Source organism: Chinchilla lanigera, unplaced genomic scaffold (assembly GCF_000276665.1).
Source record: "Chinchilla lanigera isolate Chin_1 unplaced genomic scaffold, ChiLan1.0 scaffold00121, whole genome shotgun sequence".
In the NCBI taxonomy this organism is placed as follows: Eukaryota; Metazoa; Chordata; class Mammalia; order Rodentia; family Chinchillidae; genus Chinchilla; species Chinchilla lanigera.
Window position 1 is genome coordinate 4118983 of NW_004955522.1, and position 8706 is coordinate 4127688.

Genomic DNA, 8706 nt, shown 5'->3' on the forward strand with positions numbered 1-8706 from the left:
GAATTCAGGACACTGAGGCAGTGAGCAGGGAAGGCAAAGTGTGGGACAGACTCTGAGAGGTTAGGGAAGGGACAGAGAGGAGACGGGGCCATCCCTGGACCTTCCCTTTTCCTGTCTCTGGAGGCCTGGTCACTCAGCGAGTTCTGGTCCTATGTTCTTTCCCCCACCCCTTTCTGTTGTAGTTTGGGGCTTATTACAAGGTGAACAATATAGTACAGGACATATATCTTATAAGATTATTTATAATATTCACCCAAAGAACCATATATAAGAGAGTGCAGGGAATCTGTCACACACCAAAGACCAAAGAATCCAGCTGAGGACCCAGATCCCATGATAATGTCCTGAATGAGTCCAGCTGAAGACCTACAGCCCATCACAATGTCCCCACAAGTCCAGCTGGAGGCCCAGAGCCCATGACAACGTCTCATGCAGGCCTGTTTCACAGATCTGCGCTGGGAAGGCCCAAAGGTCAGTGGTGGAAGCTAGAAAGTCTGTGCCAACGGGATGAAGGATCTGTGCTAGCAGGCTGAGGGATCTGCACTGGAGCCAGGAAGCAACGCTCAAAATAAGAACCAGAGCTCCCCTGAAATGTACCACAGCCATCCTCAGCAACAGTGAGGTCCTGAGCTCCTCCAATGATCAGGACAGCTGAGTTCCCATCAGGAAAGCCAACATAACAAGCTTCTCCAGGAGACTGAGCAGTGCACCTTCTTCCCCTCTGGAGCCAGGAAGTGCTGCTAAAGTGAGGACCAGAGCTCCCCAAAGTGAACTGAAGCCATTCTCAGTGCCAACAAGGTCCTGAGCTCCTTGGAGAGTGAAAGCAGCCAAGTTCATCAGGAAAGCCAGCAAGACGAGCTCCTCCAAGAGAACCAACAGCTCCTAGAGCCTCTCTCTACTTCTAACAGGCTCCCAACAGCTTCTACCAGCTCCCAACAGCCTGTCTTCTCCTTCTCCAGTTCTGCCTCTTATGCTGCTGGCAACGATCCTTAGGTGGGCCTCTGACACCCAGCACCATGCTGACCAGTTCAGCTGGACGTTACAAGTTGACACTAGTTGCCAATCCACCACACCTTCCTTCTTTAAGCACCTGTGGACAATTTTATATCCTACAGCATCACCTGTCTTTGGTTTTTGGGATTTTTTTGTCTTTTTGAGACAGGGTCTGGTTATGCAGTTCAGGCTGAACTTGAGCTCACTTTGTAGCCCAAGCTGGTCTTAAACTCGAAACGATCCTCCTACTTCAGCCTCCAGAGTGCTGGGATTACAGGCGTGCGCCACCATGCCCGGCTCATCACCTGTCTTTGGGATGCTTTGAAACTACAGAGTTCGGCCCACATTAGCCAAGCAGCTACAAACCTTATTAAGCACCTGCTGTATGCAGTGCAGTCTGACAGGTGGAGACACCAGAGACTTTGGGCCTAGGCCAGGGAGAGTGTCACCGGGCTGCGTCCCACTGCCTCATGCCCCAGCCTCCTGGCTTGGGTGAGGACGGAGAGGGCTAGCCAGGCAGTCCCAGCATTTCCACGGCCAGCTGCTAACTGCTTCTGTGCAGTGTCGGATCTCAAACTCCTCTCCACCTGCATCGTTTTCCTTTTCAGAGACAAGGCCTGGCAGGTGAGTTATAAAAACATGACTGATGGTACAACAGTCAAGCTGGCACCAAGCTCCGAGTGTGGATCTAAAATCAGATCGGCCCAATTCAAGTTGTTTAACTTCTGCTTGCCTCAGTTTCCTCATCTGTACAATGGCTATAACAAACCACACTGAGTTGCTGTGGGTTGAGTCGTTAGATTACTCAGCATAGGCAAAGTGCTCATGAGGGTGGCTGGCATCTGGTGAGCCCTATACCTATCTTAGCTACTACAACTAAGAAAGAAACGCACAAGCTGGGCCTGGGGGTGCACACTTCTAATCCCAGCAATCTGGGAAGCTGACGCAGGAAGATCACAAGTTGGAGCCCAGCCTAGGCAATTTACTGATTTAGTGAGACTGTCTCAAAGTTAAAAATGGGTCAGGGATGTAGTTCTGTGTGAAGGCCCTGGTTCAAGATCCAGTATTGAAAAAGAAAAAAGGAAACAAAAGAAAGAAAGTGAGGGAGAGCGAGAGGAAGCAGGAAAGGGCAAGCCTGGGCAGCAGGATAGAAGTGTTTATTGTTTAATATGACACTTCTTTGGGACACTGTCCAACCCACAGTGATGCACCCGACCACCCCCTTTAGCTCCGGGGGCTGTCGTCAGCAGGGTTGGCACAGCTGGGCTCACACGCTGGCTGGGGTGGGCATCCAAGTCCTTCCTTGCAACTGGACAGAAGAGACCCTGGACACGGGTCTACCCTCCTCATGCCCAGGCAATGCACAGGGAGAAAATCTAGAAGTGAGATGCAGATGGGGGTGGGTTGGGACGAGCCCAGGGGCAGAGCGCTTGCCTAGCACGCATGGGTTCCAAGTTCTCACCCCAGCAAGGGGAGAGAAAGCGGGGCTACACAAAGCCCCTGCCTGGGTCTTCAGTGTTCAGCCTTCTTTGGGTCCCGGCTCCTTTTTTGCTGCTGGGGATCTGCGAGTCACCCTGGCCTCCTTCTAGCTCACAGCTGGCCTTCCTTTAAGCCACTCTGATCGGTTTCTGTCACAACAGAGGCATCTGGAAGCCTCCAGTGGCCTTTTCTGCATTCTCCTATTCAGGCAGGCTGGGATCAGTTCTGATTTTGTGCTACCCTGGAAGAAAGAAAGAGACCAGGGGTTGAGAAACCAGTCCTGATTTTCTTCCCAAGCCTGGTCCTGAGCCGTCCGACACATTATCTCATTGGCTTAAATGTGAGCATCACAATCCGTTCTCCAGTTCACAGAGGAGAGACCGAGGGTCACATAGAGTAAGAGATCGAGTTAGTGTAACCGGCTAAGGGGGCGCGGAGAGAGAGCTGGGGTTCACATCCAAAGTTGGTCTTGCCACATTCTTGACGGCCCATCTGGACTACCCCTTACCTGGCTTCCTGCCTGCAAGATGGGGTGGCACCGGCCCCCTCGCTCACTAGCTCACCAGCCCTCTCGTTCCAGAGGGGCGGAGCAGAGGGGCCTGAGTGAGTCCAGGGAGAGCAGCGTGCACCCTCCGCACGCATCACCCCGCCCTCGCCCGCCTCTCCTGCTCCTTAGCAACTGACTCAGAGCGGATGGAGGTGGGAAGAAAGGAGGTCACATGTAAATTGGTCAATTTGAGCAGCTTCACTGCAAAAGCCGGTGTGGGAGAGAGACACAGCTAATCCGAAGAACACAGTGGCTTTTATTTTTCAGAACTATGGTCTGTGGCCTTCCGCTGTCCGGGTAGCTGTGCCAGGCATCTCCTCCGAGTCAATGGCAGCCTGGGGCTTGGGTACTTCATAAAGTCTCAATAAAAATTTTTTTTTTAAAGGTATCATTTTCTCATCAAAGCAACTTGAAAACAAAATTTACCCAGAAGTTTTATATCCATGTAACGGGATATATTCGCCAGCAACCCAAAGAACCAGACAATGATACAAGTACCTACATGGATGAATCTGGATGAATCTCAAAAGCCGCTGGGCCCCAAGTCAGACTGAAAAGAGGATGCACCTACTGTCAGAGTTTTGCTAGGAGTATGTAAATCAATCCACCCATCCATCACCCATCCATCCATCAATGGTAAGAATTGCTAGTCCAAGAGCAATGTTTAGTCCTCTCTAATTTTTAAAAAATTAACCCCAGATGTAACTATTCGGTGAAAGTGAGAAGGGAGAGAGGACAGCCCTTCAGGCTCCTGCACCGCCCCTCTTTGTGCCGTGAGGCCAGAGAAGATGAGGAGCGATACAGTGGAGCGCTTGGTAGCCCTCCGTCACAGGCTGCTAAGGAGGAAGTGGTCTCTGGGCCACGGAGCCTGGGGAATGAGCCGGCCTCACACCAGCCTGGGAGGACGGGGAGGAGGGTGTTTGCAGACTCCAGGGAGAAAGCAGGCTCCTCTCTTGATGCTAGAAGAAATAACCACATTTTATTATTCGATAAGCACACTAAATGCCATCGGTGCAGAGTGTATGTTCCGCTACTCTGGTATCTGATGCTGTTAGATGAGCTTCAGGAATGCTCTCCTGGCTGACGTCACTTGGAGATAGTTTACAGGTGGGGCTTCCAGAGAACTCCCTCAAAGGTGCAGCCTCGCGGGTAGTTACGAAATAGGGACCACGTTGCAACAGACAATTCATTACCTGCTTTGGGTGCCTGGCATTTTATTATGCACCAAGCCCTATGCCAGTAAATAGACCCTGAAACACCACCTCAACTAGGTTGGACCTTATTCCATCCCACCAGCCCCCGGGTTCCTTGGCAGTCTGACAGAGTTGTTGGTGGCAAGTTTACTCCCAGCCCAGCATCCGAAGAGAAAGGTGCCACGGCACGAGCGGGGACAATGTGACGTCCCCAGCTGGTGACCCACAGGATGGCTGAGTGGCAGTGGCTGACACAGCAGCAGCCTCTCCCAGCTGGGAGGCAGGGGATGCAGCTTTCTAGGCCAGGGGTGGTCTTGCCTCCCAGGTGATGTTGGCAATGTCAAGACATTCGTGTCTCATGACTTGGGAATGCTACTAGTGTGCAGCCGGTGAGGCCAGGGACAAGTGACATCCCACAGTGCCCAGGACGGCTCTGCCACAAAGCAGCGCACTCCACATGTTAGCAGCTCACAGGGTGCAAACCCAGGCTGTGTCCACACCCTAGGTGCTATGCAAATGCAGGGGAGGCCGGAAGGGGCTGCCTCTTACAGGAAATGCTCTGAGCTTGACAGTGCTCCTTGTGGAATTTCTGTGACCCCGCTTTACAGTAAATCGGCCAAGGGTGCACAGCTGAGTATGGGGGGAGGAAGGGGGGTTCTGATTTACATTTTTGGGGTGGTGGTAATTTGGGGTGTGGCTTGCCCACTTGACTATGAAACCTGACACCACAGTACATGCCAGTGGGATCTACAGGACCTGACAAAGTCCCTGGCCCTCAATGAGGTGCTGATGAGCAGGTGTTAATGGAATCGAATGATAGAAAGAAAGAAAGAAAGAAAGAAAGAAGAAAGAAAGAAAGAAAGAAAGAAAGAAAGAAAGAAAGAAAGGAAACGAAAGAGAGAAAGAGGGCAGTGTGGTGCACTGGTTAGATGCAAGTACTACCATTAGCAAACCGACGGTTCTGAGCATGATCATGGCGTGTCTGCTTCAGGACAGTGTGTGGGGCTGGCGCTGACCTTACTGGCTCATGACAGTAGACTGTTAATTTTTCAGGAGTTTTGCAAGCTGGCTGTCAAACACCCCTTGAAAAAAAAATAAGTTATATAAAGTTACAACTAAACAGGTTCTATTTTTAAGATGGTCATAAAACTCATTTCCTAATTACCATATTCCATTCTGTTGGAATCTCTGGTCTCGAAGTTATTTATGTCTATTGGAAGGGTCACCAGACTGTCTAAGGGCCGGAGGGCGAACACCCATAGGTTTTGCAGTCTGGGGGCCAGGTCTGGCCGCTCTCCTGCGGTTTGCTGAGTGGGCTGCAGCTCTTCCTAGCTCTTCTAGGGCTTCGGCTGGACTGTTTACACCAGGGAAATGGTCAAGTGCTATAAATCAGGGCTTTGCTTTTGGCGGCCAGCTGGCTGTTACACATTTAGCAGCGCAACACTGGATAAAGCAGCAAGCGGCACTGGGATGCGCCCTGCCTGGCCCAAGGGTGCAGTGTGCCGGAGTTTATGAATGATGCCTGCGCCTTCCTGCTGCGCTGTACGCCTCTCAAGCTCAATGTCAAGTTCCTGTGGCAGGGGGGTAATTTGGGCGCATGACCCACCCATGGAAACTCGCTGGGCTTGTGCCTCCTCTAGACACGTGGGGGGCTGCTGGGTGGGGCTTCAGATGCCCTGGGCGGGCGGGGCTCAGCCCCATTTCTGGGTCAGGAATTTGGGACTGGGGCAGGGGACTCATCAACTACCTCTCCAGTGCCACCTAGGAGGAGAGCAAGCTTGACCACCTCGCACCGACACCAGCCTACCTCATGCGGCGACTTACTGAGCTGTGTTGTGGCTGGCACTTTCCTAAGCACCAGGGACTTTGTGACCTTGGACAGTCAATCACTGTCATACTGCTTGAGCCCTGGCGACGTGCAGGCACCGAGCTAGCACTCTCGGCTTCTACCTTCAAGGAGCTCTCCTTCCTGCAATGTTCTGGGGGCTCACTGATGCAAACTAGCGGGAAGGCATATTATTAGAGATGAACTCCACACCTTCCTCCTGAAGGCCTGCCCGGGAAAACGTAAAGGAAGACATTTTTAATGTCTTTTGAAATGGGCAGAAGAGTGGGAAAAACTTGGTTTTGGAGGTCAAATGGAATCTCCGGTTCAAATCTTGGTTGGATCCCCAATAGCGAGAGATGGGGATCACTCTTGAGATGGGGCTCACAATAATTCCCAAGCTGGCCGCGATGAAAGCAAGGGGAACAGGCATATACAGCCGCCAGTACGGGACCCAGCCTTTGGGTCCGAGCATTAGCATCCATCATGATACTGCTGCTTACTGGGGACGATGAACAGCCACCCCAGGTGGCACTGGGGGTGTCCCTAGTGGCCCCAGAAGAAATCAAGGATCTTTTGCATACTGGCTGATCTCCTCATTCTGCTAGAGTTTGGGATCCTCAATGGGTAGGGGGAAGTCCAGGGTATCCCTGAAGTGGACAGCAGCTACTCTGCCGGCCACCACGGCTGCTCCACTTGGTGACTTCAATGTGGCCCCCATCACCTTCCTGCTGGGTGGCCATGAAGGCTTCTCACTGAGTGCCTCCTTCTAGGTGACTCCTCTGCAGCCCTCAGCTGTGTGCTGCAGCCAGTGAGCTCCTGAAGACACCACATCCGTGTCACTCCCTCACTTCCATGTGGTGGCCCGTCACTGCTCTGGCCCCTGGGCCTGCGCTTCCTGGTCTTGAAGTTATTTGAATGTCTATTGGGAGGGTCACCAGACTGTCTAAGGGCCAGAGGGTGAACATCTATAGGTTTTGCAGCCTGGGGGCCAGGTCTGGCCGCTCTCCCGCAGTTTGCTGAGTGGGCTGCAGCTGCCAGCTCACCTCCAAGGCCTCTGTTTTGCCTTCCTGGGGCACCTGGAACCAGGTGGCAAATGAGTGGCTTCCTGCACAGGCCACGCCCCCTGGGGGCGGGGCCCTTTCGAGGGCCCTCCTCCTTCCCTGGAGCATCTGTCTCCTTCACCTGACTCCCAAAGACCTCCTAGGGTAGGAACATGTGCCCTCTAGCCATGCCACCTCCCCTCCAAACAGGTGCCCTCTTTTTGTTCCTGTAGCTCCATGCGAGGTGCGGTCATTGCTGTTACAGTGTCCCTGACCTTAGCTCCATGCAGAGTGGTTAAGTCCTGGGTTCTGCAGCCCGGGAAACTGGCCCGACCCTGAGTACCCCAGTGAGGCCAGGTGAGTCACCTAAGCTCTCTGTGCCCCATCTGCAAGAGTGGGTGATGGCAGTACCTATGTCAGGAGGTGGGGCCGGGCTGACGGAGTGGGTCCAGGGCTGTACCCACTTGGGTACTTGAGGACTGTACCTGGTCCCTAGCCCTGTCCCCATTGGCTCTCACTCTTCCTCTCTCTGCTTCCTAGCTGCCAGAGCTCAGCAGCCTCGCTCTGCTATCCCCTCCCCCCACCACATGACTGCTGTCACAGGCCGGCAAGCCGCGCAGCCAGCTCACCACGGACTGACGCCTCTGAAACCATGGGCCGAAACAGGCCTTCCCTCCTCAGAGCTGACTTTCTCAGGTATTGTGTTGCAGCGAAGCGGAAATGAACACACCCCTTCTCCCCTGATGGTTTCCTTAAGCCTGCTGAGGTTCAGGACTCAAAGAAAATGCCAGCAAATTGTGGAAAGCGTGTCTTACTTGGAGAGGGACACAGGGTGTGACCTAGCTTCCGCCTCGTCCCCAGCCCTGGCTGTCTGGTCTGGGGAGAGTGGGCTCTGGGGACTTCTGGGCTCCGTTCAAAATGCAACACCCCGCACACGCGAGTGTTCATGACAAAGGCACGTTGCTTAACCAGAAAGCAAACATGCAGGGGCTTTAACACCATTATCTGCAGCAGCGCCTGGAGGTGGAACACCAGGAAAGGCCTGCGTGGCCTCGGGTGCTGTGGCTGGTGATGACAGAAAGGGAAGGTTTCTGCTTCCAAATTGGGGTTGGTGACCGTGGTTCATTCCACAGCGGCCCTTCCAACACGATCCTCTCCTGATCCAGTGGGGGTCTGGGGATGCAGGGACACACGATCAGCTTTGATCTGAGGGGGGAAGTGAAGAGGCTGGAACTGCCCGTACAGCTGAGTGGGTGATCCCTGCGGGGAGGGGGGCTTTGTTACCTGGGTCCTACAAGGGCTGGCGAAAGGAGAGAGGCGGGGAGCCTGTCCCCTCCTTTCGGAAGGTTTGAGGCCATCCTCAAAGCCAGGAGAGGCCCGCAGAGGCGGACAGCCAAGGGCACATCTGCAATTCCAGGAAGCTGCCTTAGGGTCTCATCTGGCCAGCCAGCCGGGTAGCCGCCACCCCTCCAGCCCAGCGCTCGGGCGGCCACCTGGTCACACCTCGGCAGTCGCGTGATTGACTGATTTCCCTTCCGAGCCCAGCGCGTGCCGGCGCGGGTGTAGGGCGCACCGAGCGCCCCACCGCCCGATCGCCCGGGGCCCGCAGCCGGCTCGGCACCCGCC

The 8706-nt window shown here is 54.0% G+C and overlaps 1 long non-coding RNA gene across 2 annotated transcripts; it reads right to left on the minus strand.

The window, feature by feature from the left end:
• Nucleotides 1-2135: 2135 nt before the first annotated feature.
• Nucleotides 2136-8699, minus strand: LOC102005498. 2 transcript variants are annotated; one of them, XR_264630.2, is made up of 3 exons: nt 8365-8699; nt 5155-5294; nt 2136-2713 (listed from the first exon to the last, which is right to left on the minus strand). It is a non-coding gene; the product is annotated as an uncharacterized LOC102005498 (long non-coding RNA). The 2 variants fall into 2 exon arrangements; XR_001231895.1 differs by lacking the exon at nt 5155-5294.
• Nucleotides 8700-8706: the final 7 nt, after the last annotated feature.